Source organism: Anopheles funestus, chromosome 2RL, assembly GCF_943734845.2.
Source record: "Anopheles funestus chromosome 2RL, idAnoFuneDA-416_04, whole genome shotgun sequence".
In the NCBI taxonomy this organism is placed as follows: Eukaryota; Metazoa; Arthropoda; class Insecta; order Diptera; family Culicidae; genus Anopheles; species Anopheles funestus.
In genome coordinates this window covers 20,570,355-20,580,314 of record NC_064598.1, presented here as the reverse complement: position 1 = coordinate 20,580,314, position 9,960 = coordinate 20,570,355, and the positions used below count along the sequence as shown (strand labels likewise).

Sequence of the window (9,960 nt, the reverse complement as noted above, 5' to 3'; positions counted from 1 at the left end):
CCATAATTTCCCTTTTTTTCTGTAGTTTGCTTTGCTTTGCACGAATGGGGTACGGATTGGAGGGGCAGTAATTGTGACACGACAGCTTGTAGTAATTTGTTTACTATTCAAACAAGTAATGGCTTTTTTTTCTTTGACATTTTGTTTTTCGCTGCTGACGCTCGTGACAAGCTTTTTTTCTAAGCGCTTCTCTTTAATGAAAAGAGAAACTGTGTTTTTGTTGCTTGTACTAAATGATTTTGAAAGTTAAAATACTTTAATTTTCTTCATAAAAAGAAGTTTTTGTAAGTTATAAATTAAACTTACAACTTCAGCCTAAGGAAATATTAAATCAGAGCAACAGATTTGTGCCACCCATGCTAAGCTGAATCAAATAAAACTGGTAATAAACAGAACGTCTTTAGGTAGCTATAGGGATATAATATTTCCTACCATTTGTCACAGAACAATTAAAAACATCAAAATGACCCTAAAACGTTGTAGTTATTATTGCTAGGTTTGTTATTATTGTATTGGATATCCTCTTCTGTTGTTGTTTTAATCAAACTACTTCGTTTTAATTGAATTAGTAATACTTGACACCATTTCTATTTCCCCTTAGATATCATTCATCACAAGGCACTATTTGACTATGAATACTTTATAACAATATCCTTGTCAATTAAATCTTCTTTTCTCTTCTTCAATACTAGCATAATGCTAAAATAAAAATTATATGAAAAATAAATTATATCTTTCAGTTTTTCATCAAATTTTCCTTTTAGGGGCATGTTTCTTTGTTTTATTTTCCTGTTGTGAAATCGCTCCAAATATTCAATTTTGCACAATTTTCCAACGTGCAACATCTTTGACCGTTTTTATGATCTGTTTCGAAGCTGTCATGCAATGTTGTAAAATTTTAATTATTTAAATTCATATCGGTGTCTATTAAGGCAACCATCCTTCACCATACACTACGGGCAACGTTAATGAAACGATACGATCCAACACTCTACCGATGGCATGAGTGATCAGCCCTTTTCGATAGCACTAATGAACCATTTAACCTAATGAAAATTTGATCAGTTTTGTTAAAACTTTTCCTACCGAGATTGGAGAACGACCACATGCAGCCACCACTTACGGGGGCTACACATTACCGCTGTAGGTGTGTGTGTATGCAAGAGATTCTAGTAAAAAGTTTTTCTTTATCAAAGCAGCTTGCGAACGAAATGCGTCAGACATAATTTTTACATAACTTTCACCTAACGACCCATGAACTCAAGATGGATGGATGGTGGATGCTGTTTTCCTGCCGAAACATCCACTCCCAGAACCCATTCGATTTAATGACAATTTCTTGTCGCTTTTTGTTGTATGTTGGGCAAGGTGAAGACAGCGGTAAAGAAGATAAAAGAGAGAAAGGGAAAAAGAATAAAGTGCTGCTAACGTTTGGGTTCCGGAGATTATTGGCTCGCGTCAACATTTCCGCCCCTAATAAAATCAATTGATAAAAATCAAACTCTCCATCGTTCCGGTTCTACCGGTAATCGGTCCAGCGAAGCCGATACGAAACTCATCCCAATGTTATTGTTTGCTGTTCGCCTTGTTTCTGTCATTTCTTTTTCCGCTTTTTTTAGGACGTTGTGTGTGTGTGTGTTTCCAATTTTTGCAATTCCTCCTCCACCTCCCCAAAAAGACAACGGAAGTGTGGCGAAGTCGTTCGCTCGTAGCTGTCATTATCCGGACAGTCATCCCCAACTCTCTTCCACACACACAGACTTTCTCCAGTGGGGGAAAAGCAGTTGATTATAATCGTTTATCGACAGTTTCCAAAAAAAAAAGGAAAAGGAAAAGTTTTTCCGCCTCACTTGCATTTTCGTTCCATTCGGAAGAGACCCTCCCCTCCCCACCCACCACGGTGGGGCAGAGTTGAGCCGTAAAGAACGGCAAAGAATGTCGCTCAACATCGCGGACTATGGTGAACAATGTTTTGGATCCCCGGGTACGGTTCCTTACCCGCCCTTGGGACCCGGTCGGGGTTTTGTTTTCTCGCCTTTCTGGTGAGTGTTTTTCTTGCATCCCCACCCCGGTAAGTGTGTTTGTGTTTCGATGAGAAGATTTTGTCCCGATTTTTCCTCCCGCCGTAAAGTGAAAAGGAATGAAATAAAAGCCTGCAAAAGCTTTACGCTTTATAGACTGTCACTCAATCGGTTCCCGGTTGCCCGTGTCCTTGTGTCATCTTAATGACTGGTTGGGATGGGATGGGCTTCGGGTTCGTTAAGATTATTTGTAGGGAAAATGCTTAAAATACGAAAAGGAAAACCAAAAGAAAAGAAAAAACGGAGCCAAATCACGATCTAACTGAGCGCAGCAAAAAATGAAAACGAAAGAAACACCATTTAATAAAATAGGAATGCATCAATTTTTAACGAGGATCCAAAGGCATTTTGACAGATGTTTTTCTTCTTGGATGGTTACTTACTTTTTTCATCCGATTTAATTGAAGCTTTTTTTTATGTTTTCGTCCCATCAGCGGAAGCCACTTATCGGGTTTCGGTTGGATGGAATGGAATGTGATGAAAGACGTACTTACCTTCACACCATCATCAGCAGAACGACATAACGCTAATGCTGACACGAACGTCCCACATCCTTGGCCGGATAAAACGGACCAAAGTCCGGGTGAAAAGCCTTTTCATTAACTAACTCACCCAATAATCTTGCTTCGGGTTCCGGAAGCCAAAAAAAAATGCCTTTCTTCTTTTGAGACGGAAATGGGTTATTCGTCTTCCGTACGGGCGTGGGTCATTTTCCGAACAGGGGAAAGTTTTTCCGGATACCAATAGTGGTCAATCTAGGTTTTAGTTTGACCGTGAAAGCAATTAAATTAATTCGATTCTTCCGTTAGATTTCGACGCTTTCTTAGCAGACACTTTCGGGGCATGTTAAACGGGGATCGGAATAGCTCCTCTGTAGAAGAATCGACTTTCCCACATAAGGAGTAGACGAGTTAGGTAAGTAGCTTGGCTCGAGTTCTAGTCAGCGCACCCACCAATTAAAAGTTTGATACGTAGTAAATTATGGGTTTGCGTGTAATAAATGATATTAGTTCAGCTGCTCCGAACTGAACTCCGAGCTTTGAAACTCTCGTCGGAATAGAAGGTCTTTTTTCCGAATGTCGATTGGAAAATCGGCGAGGCACTGCTAGGGGAATAGGTAGTATTGGGGTAGTTTGATCTCACCTTGACGGAGCTCATTCATCCTCGGTTAGAAAGGAAATACAGGGTGGAAGAAGTTCCTACCACCAGGATTTATTTTCCTTAAGCATATGTTTCGATCCTTCCGATTCGATTCACGAACCACCCGCTAATGGAACCACCTAAACAGTAATGTTTAGCGTGTAGGATGAAGATTTGGTCAGAGTTAAAGGCATTAAGGGGCTAGCCCACCTATGGAGGTTAGGGTTATTTTTATTTGGAAAATCCCCCACGCCGTTATCAGCGTGCAGATCAGATGAAGCTTTCAGAAGGACTCATATGATGAGAGAGTACATATTTATGGAGTTTCAGTGGGTTTACGCTCAGTTTAACGAAGAGTGTATGTTTGATAAATTGGCATATAGCTGTGGGTGTAGCGTGTGGGCGATATTAACGATGAATATGTTTTTCGGTACATTGACTGTAATTTGGAACTTCGTTGCATTTTGCGGTAAGAATTTAATTTGAACATTTTGAATTTGGAAAGCGTTAATCAATGGGGTGAACGAATTTGCTGAATCACTGAGTCAAAATTGTGGTTGGGTCAATGTTTGTTTGAAATTAAATTAATTGATCAAAAGCTAGGTTGAAATGGAAATGGAACCACAATTCCTAAAATATAAACTGATCAGAGCTTTATAGCCGATATGGGCAGGTCTTGGAAACGATGGTGGAGCAACAGCTTTACTCTTTTCTTCTTAATAGAGTTTAAGGTCGCTTATGATAGCATAGAGAAGGTAAAATTGTGGGAGGCAATGAGCTCTCTTGGAAACCTCGTGAAGCAAACTTGTACAAATGACAATGACCAACAGAACATATGAGGTGAAAGTGGAAAGAAAACTCTCAGTAACCTTTACTATCATCAAGGGTATAGTAAGGGTATAGGCTAGCTTGTCTTCTCTTGAACCAAGCTTTACAGGGACCATCCGCGACTCAAAAGTGGAAATTTTGGGAAACATTTTCTTTAAGTTAATCCAGATCCTTGCATACGCCTTCGAGCAGGCGGTAGAAACCTTAGCATTTTTTTTGGAAATTTAGCAATATTTATAAATTGATGTATTTTAATGCGAATTTGTTGAAATAAGTTTCTTTTCACTCAAACAATGCTTTCAATAAAAAAGAATAATAAAAAATATAATAATTCTATAAATTTGAAAATCTCTTAAGGCTATAACCTTAGCTTTTTTTGGGGGAAATTTAGCAAAATTTTATAAATTGATGTATTTCAATGCGAATTTGTTGAAATGAACTTCTATTTCTTCTAAATGAAATAATGCTTTAAATAAAAAAAAATTACTGATAGATGACCAAACTTTTCAAGTCGTCCAAAATGTCTCCTATTTTGGGTCAAAGGTCAGTACCAACAACATTGATGTTGAGATAAGGGCTGACTGCCAACTGCTCAAAACACCAGTCGTGACGATCAAAGCCGAGATTATTCCAGTTTCAATACTCTAAAACGCCTTTGATACATAGACTATGTCCAAAACTCTAGAAACCCTCTTATTCTTAGAAGGGTTGATTGATGATTTTACTTGACTTTTTAGTTAATTACATATACAAGGTATACAACCACATCCAAAGTAAGAAAATATTGGTGAAATTATGCTTTATTGAATAAATAAACGTAGTTGTATGGAGCATAATCATGTTGACACGACATATTTTGCAATAGCAATTCCTTGGCTGTGCAATGTAACATTTTCCCTTTTCATCAAAGCACTAAGAATGCTGCTTACGCCAACACGGTTGTAAACATTACCGTCACGTACAGAACGGTACGATCGGTTTCATCTCGCTACACCTTGTTTTGATTACGAAATGTGATTTTCTGGGGCGAGGATTGTTGGTATGCTTGGTTCTTTTAAAAACCTCTCCAACCTCCCAAAACATTAAAAAAAAAACAACAAACGTAGCTAAACATCAAGGAAACACAAACACGGTGTGTATAAATCACGCATCACACGATCACATCAGACCTGAGCGAAAGCGATCTCTGTGTGGAAGTTGTTTGGAACTTTGGCTCGCGCAAACTATGCGGTTAAACTAGGCGAAAAACTTCTGGATGGAACGTTTCGGCTTCCAGCAAATAGCATAAACAACACAACGAAATGAATTAAGAATGTCCCAAACCCCTCCCGGTTCCCGAGGGGTTTTTGTGTGCGCCCGGGAACACCGAGAAAAAAGAATTAAATTTGTTCCGCTTGTCGGGCGGGTCGGGCCGCGTGTGGGTTTTTGATGAAGATGAAGGCAAAAATGTTAGAAATTGTTCGTAATACAAACGGACAGATTCCCGATGTAAACGGCATGGATTGAAGCGGCACAATGGTCGGGGAATGGGCGGAAGTTTGTAATCGTACGCGAAGTAAATGCGCACCAGTTTTTTGGTAGCGAAACACGCGAGCTCAAAGGGAAAGAAAAAGTTACACCAATAGGCAATTTAATTTAAATTTAGATTAATATTTATTTTAACTTGATTTCTTTCTCACTCGGTGTCGGTGCGAGCGCTTCGAGTGGCGTGCTTCTTGCGAGTACCTTTCGGGAAGGAACGGCTAACCTTCTCTCGCCCATCCCATGTTCCTTTCCTCGTAGAGGGAACCCCAACACAACTCGCTAACGCTTGTTGCAACGATTGCGCCAACCGGTACCACCAACTGCCAACCATGCTTCGGTTTTTTTTGGGGCCGAGTCGAATAAATCGGAGGAATAAATCTCAATCTAATTCTGGTTCGCACGAGTTTTCCCCTCCACCATCCTTCCCTTTCAGTGTTTCCCACCTACCCCCATGTGTTGTTTCTCACGTGCACGGATCGGTTTCCGTGTGTTTTCTTCTTGCAGGTTCCGAGGACCGGTGCGTACCCATCTTGAAGTGCCGCTGCTCATCTGCATCCGGGGCAAGATTCATGTCTACAAAGTTCGAACGTATTTTCTCATTTCGCCCGCATGTTTCCTGTCTTTCTAATCTGATTTGCTGTCCCGCGTACCGGGTGGCAACGAGAAATCCGACGTGTCTGTCCGGTTTTGTCCGGACTCCCCCCCTTTTTTTGCACGCGCACTCAGTGTGAAGTTTGCGCGAAATTCCCCCCGGACCGACCGGGTTTTTGCACCGTACGGTCGGCATTGACAGTCGGATTCGGATCGGTGCGGTGGTTGGGGAAATAGAGTGGTCGAAGTACAAGAGGGGAAAGAATTCGCGCACAATGCGATCGAGAAGTTTTGGAGCGTGCTTTGAAACAATTTTCATTTATTTCACTCTATCATTCCTGGACGCTCCGAAGGAATCGGCTCGTTTGCGTACAATCTCGCTTCGCTTGGCGTTGTGCAGCGTTGCGATTGTGAAACTTAACTACTGTAAAATAGAGTGTTTTTTCGCTTCTTAATTGTACCAATCGAAAGGAGGGAGAGTTTCATTTTTTTCATTTATATTATAAAAAAAAAGAGATGCCTTAGAACTATGTCAAAGGACGTCCCGAAGAAAGCAAATAGAAAAGATGCAAATCAGTTGGTCTTACTTAAGAATCATATTTTCGTACCTTTTTTGTTAGAATTTGAACATGAAAAACTCCCACTTTATAAAATAGATTATTTATTTTTAAAAGCAACAAGAGCTACTTACTCATCTGCTCTACTCCTTCCCTGCAAAAAAAAAAAGAAAAAATGGGAGGCAAATTAGTTTTGTTTATTCTCACTGCTTAGTAGAAAAAAATATACTAAAAAATTAAAAAATACAAAAATAAATAAAATGCCTTTGCCTAGCATCAAACGGAAACTGTTTGCATTTCCGTTCTCTTTCCACAACAAAATTTGCACTCAGCATAAATGTGGGCGATGCCTAATTGTGCAAGAAATACCCTCGAACCGACCATCCCGTCTACTGGAGATTGTCTTGCAGTTTTGCTTTTCGTTGTATTTTTTTCTCTCCCTTCTTTCCTCGGTACTTTCGTCGGCAAAATCTCTAGAAATCTCTAGATCTTACCGGTATCCAAACCATCAGGCGGATCTTGCGTGTAACCAGAAACCACGAAACAGGACGAATTACCACCGGAGGCTGACTGTGGATGATTTATGACAATCGCGTAATGCAAAAGATGTGTTAATCCCGACCAAGACCCCGAGAGGATGACCCGCGTGCGATCTCCAACCGTAAGACGGCGCTATCGACCGTGAAACTAGTCCGACCCAGATGGCCCCGCTGTGAGTATGAGCAATGGGAAGCGAACTTAAAGCGAACAGAAAAAAAAATGCGAGATATAATTACTCCACAATTACTTAAAATGCCTCAAGGTTTGGTGCATGGAAAGAAAAAAGGGAGGTTTTGGTGGCCGGGTGCATCATGCTACCTTAATTGTTGCTATCCACCCTGATCGGTGACAGATCCATTACAATCCAATCAAAGCTGTTCGCAATGGTTTCAACGCAGAATAAATTAGTTTCTCGCTGCACGTAGTGAAACGGGATAGATTAAACATATCATTACACGGGGGTTTTTTTTTATAAAAAGCAAAAATAGACAAAAAGAAATGACCACATTTAACTAGTTTGCGTACTGCGAATAATCGTGTACAGTGTGCTTGTTATGCCAATGTTTCTGCCTGAACAAACCCATCCATTCGTGCTGACGCTGACGCCTGTTTGTTCTTTCATCTGTGATCAAATATTTGAGAGTGAGTGAAGTTTGACTTCATCCAACCATTCATCCATTATTTTACCATCTGGGGTTTGGGTATATTTTCGTTCCCCTAGCACATCCCCACGTACCTTCGCACAACCTCACAAATACACAGTCCCGCTGCCCAGCTAAAGCCCTCCGCAAGGTAGACCAAGCCAGCGGATAGGGCACCGGACCATTAATCGATTTTCTCTGTTTCATTATTAATGTAATAAATCGTTCAGCGTTTCGAGTTTTGGTTTTGGCGCGCTATTCCAAACGGTGCACCAACACCAACAGGTTGATCTATTTGCTGTGCCATGGTCGTGGGTTTGAGTGAATGCCGGGTTTCCATTTTTTTCCCCGTCCAAAAAGCGGGCCTACTACTTTTTCCTCGTTAACCATCCCAAGAGTCCAATCTCGAGAAAATGTATTTTCTTTTTTTTGGTTTTGTTTTGTTTCTTTCCTTGCTTTTCTCCATTTCCCTTGCCTTGCTTCCTCATTGCCTCGTTCGGTCCGTTCATACCTTTTTGGTCGATCGGAACGGTGTTTTTCATTCGGTTGGGCATTTCTAGCTAAACATTTCCGGTTCCGTTGTGATGGTGGATAGAGGTTAAAGGTGATGGCAGCAGAAGGAAGCCATGGATGGTGCGGGACTCGGTTGTCCCGGTGTGTGTGTGGAGCTCAAGCTTCTCGAACGGAAACTCAATGTCTACCTTTTCAATCATCTCCCAGGTCGCTTATCAGGGTGGATTGGCTATTGAAGGCTTGATCCATGGGTCGGTTAGCTTCGGCGCTACCTTCGGCTGGTAGGTGTTTCCGTCAAATGGTAGACAGGTTTCAAGTTGCCGCTGGTGAAGCGTTTTATTGCACACTCAGCTTACAGGTGGGATTTGAGGATTCTTGTTTTTGGGGGTTTCTCCAACGCCCTTTGCTGAGATGGGCTCTGCCGTCGGCAGCCAGTGAAGCCGACAGCGCCCGGCCAGTTGCCTTTTTAGCTAAGTGCTCCTAACTAAACGGTGCGAACTGGTAGACTTTAGTACCGGTGTGGCTGTAAGTATCTTCACTGCCGTTCGCCGAGAAAAGCGATAGGAAAAGGATGCTTCATGGGGTTTTTGGATGGGTTCAAATTTTTCATTGATGATCGACGGTGGTGGTGCGCAGGAGCGTGTTTGCGGGCAGATACGGGAAGAAGTAATCCATTCAAACGCAGTGTGTTTCAGGGTTTTGTAGTAAGTATGGGCTTCGATGTTTCGCTATGAGTGTACCGAGTTTAGTGGTGTTTCAAGGTGTCGAAAAATGGACAGGTAAACATCCACTTTCAAGCACTTGCTCACTTTTGCTTTAACTTTGAGTGAAGCAATTTTAAAGCAGTTAAAACAATTTTGTTTTAATTTCATTTCTTTGTTTACAACTTGGAAAAGTGCTTCAAAAGTTTTAAAGGTTTTTGAGAAAGTATAATAAAAATCTTTTTAGCTATTTGTATATGATCACAATACATTAGATTACCTTTACATATAATCCAAAAATTCGCTACGATTTCAAAACGTTTAGTGGTTTACTAATTTCAATGCTATAAATAAATTATTTAAACTTTTATAAGTTTTAAAAATTCAAATTTTCATAAGCAAATAATTTTTGAATAATCAAAAACATTTACCTTATTTCTAATACTACCACAGCAACACTAAGCATAATCTCCCATTTTCCCTAAAGTTTAATCCTTTAATCCATCTCTGTACCGTGCAAAAAGTTCCACTCACTCCACGGTAAACGGATGCTTCAAAGCAACTTTAAAAAATCTAACCCCCTCACGTACGGTGCGCTGCTGTAATCGAGTTCGTACGCCACAGTGCTTTAAATGCGGCACTCCAAATGCATTAACCAAACCGAGTGGCATAAAGTGCAAATTAAGAAAAGTTTCAAACTGAGACAGCATGACGATGAGCCAGGGAGACAACAAGTAAAGGAGGAAGAGAGAAAAAAACACACATTCTCGACGTGCAACGGACAACCCGCAGTTCGGTGTAAAAGTCACATTCGAAATAATTTGAAATGTAATAAAACGTTCGG

The 9,960-nt window shown here is 40.7% G+C and overlaps 1 long non-coding RNA gene across 1 annotated transcript in view; it reads right to left on the bottom strand.

Moving 5' to 3' along the window:
* Positions 1-6,768: 6,768 nt before the first annotated feature.
* The window catches only part of LOC125763150 (uncharacterized), a 108,397-nt gene continuing 105,205 nt past the window's right edge, over positions 6,769-9,960 (bottom strand). The window contains exon 3 of the long non-coding RNA XR_007418305.1: positions 6,769-6,875. This is a non-coding gene — a long non-coding RNA (uncharacterized LOC125763150). The remainder of the gene's footprint in view (positions 6,876-9,960) is intronic.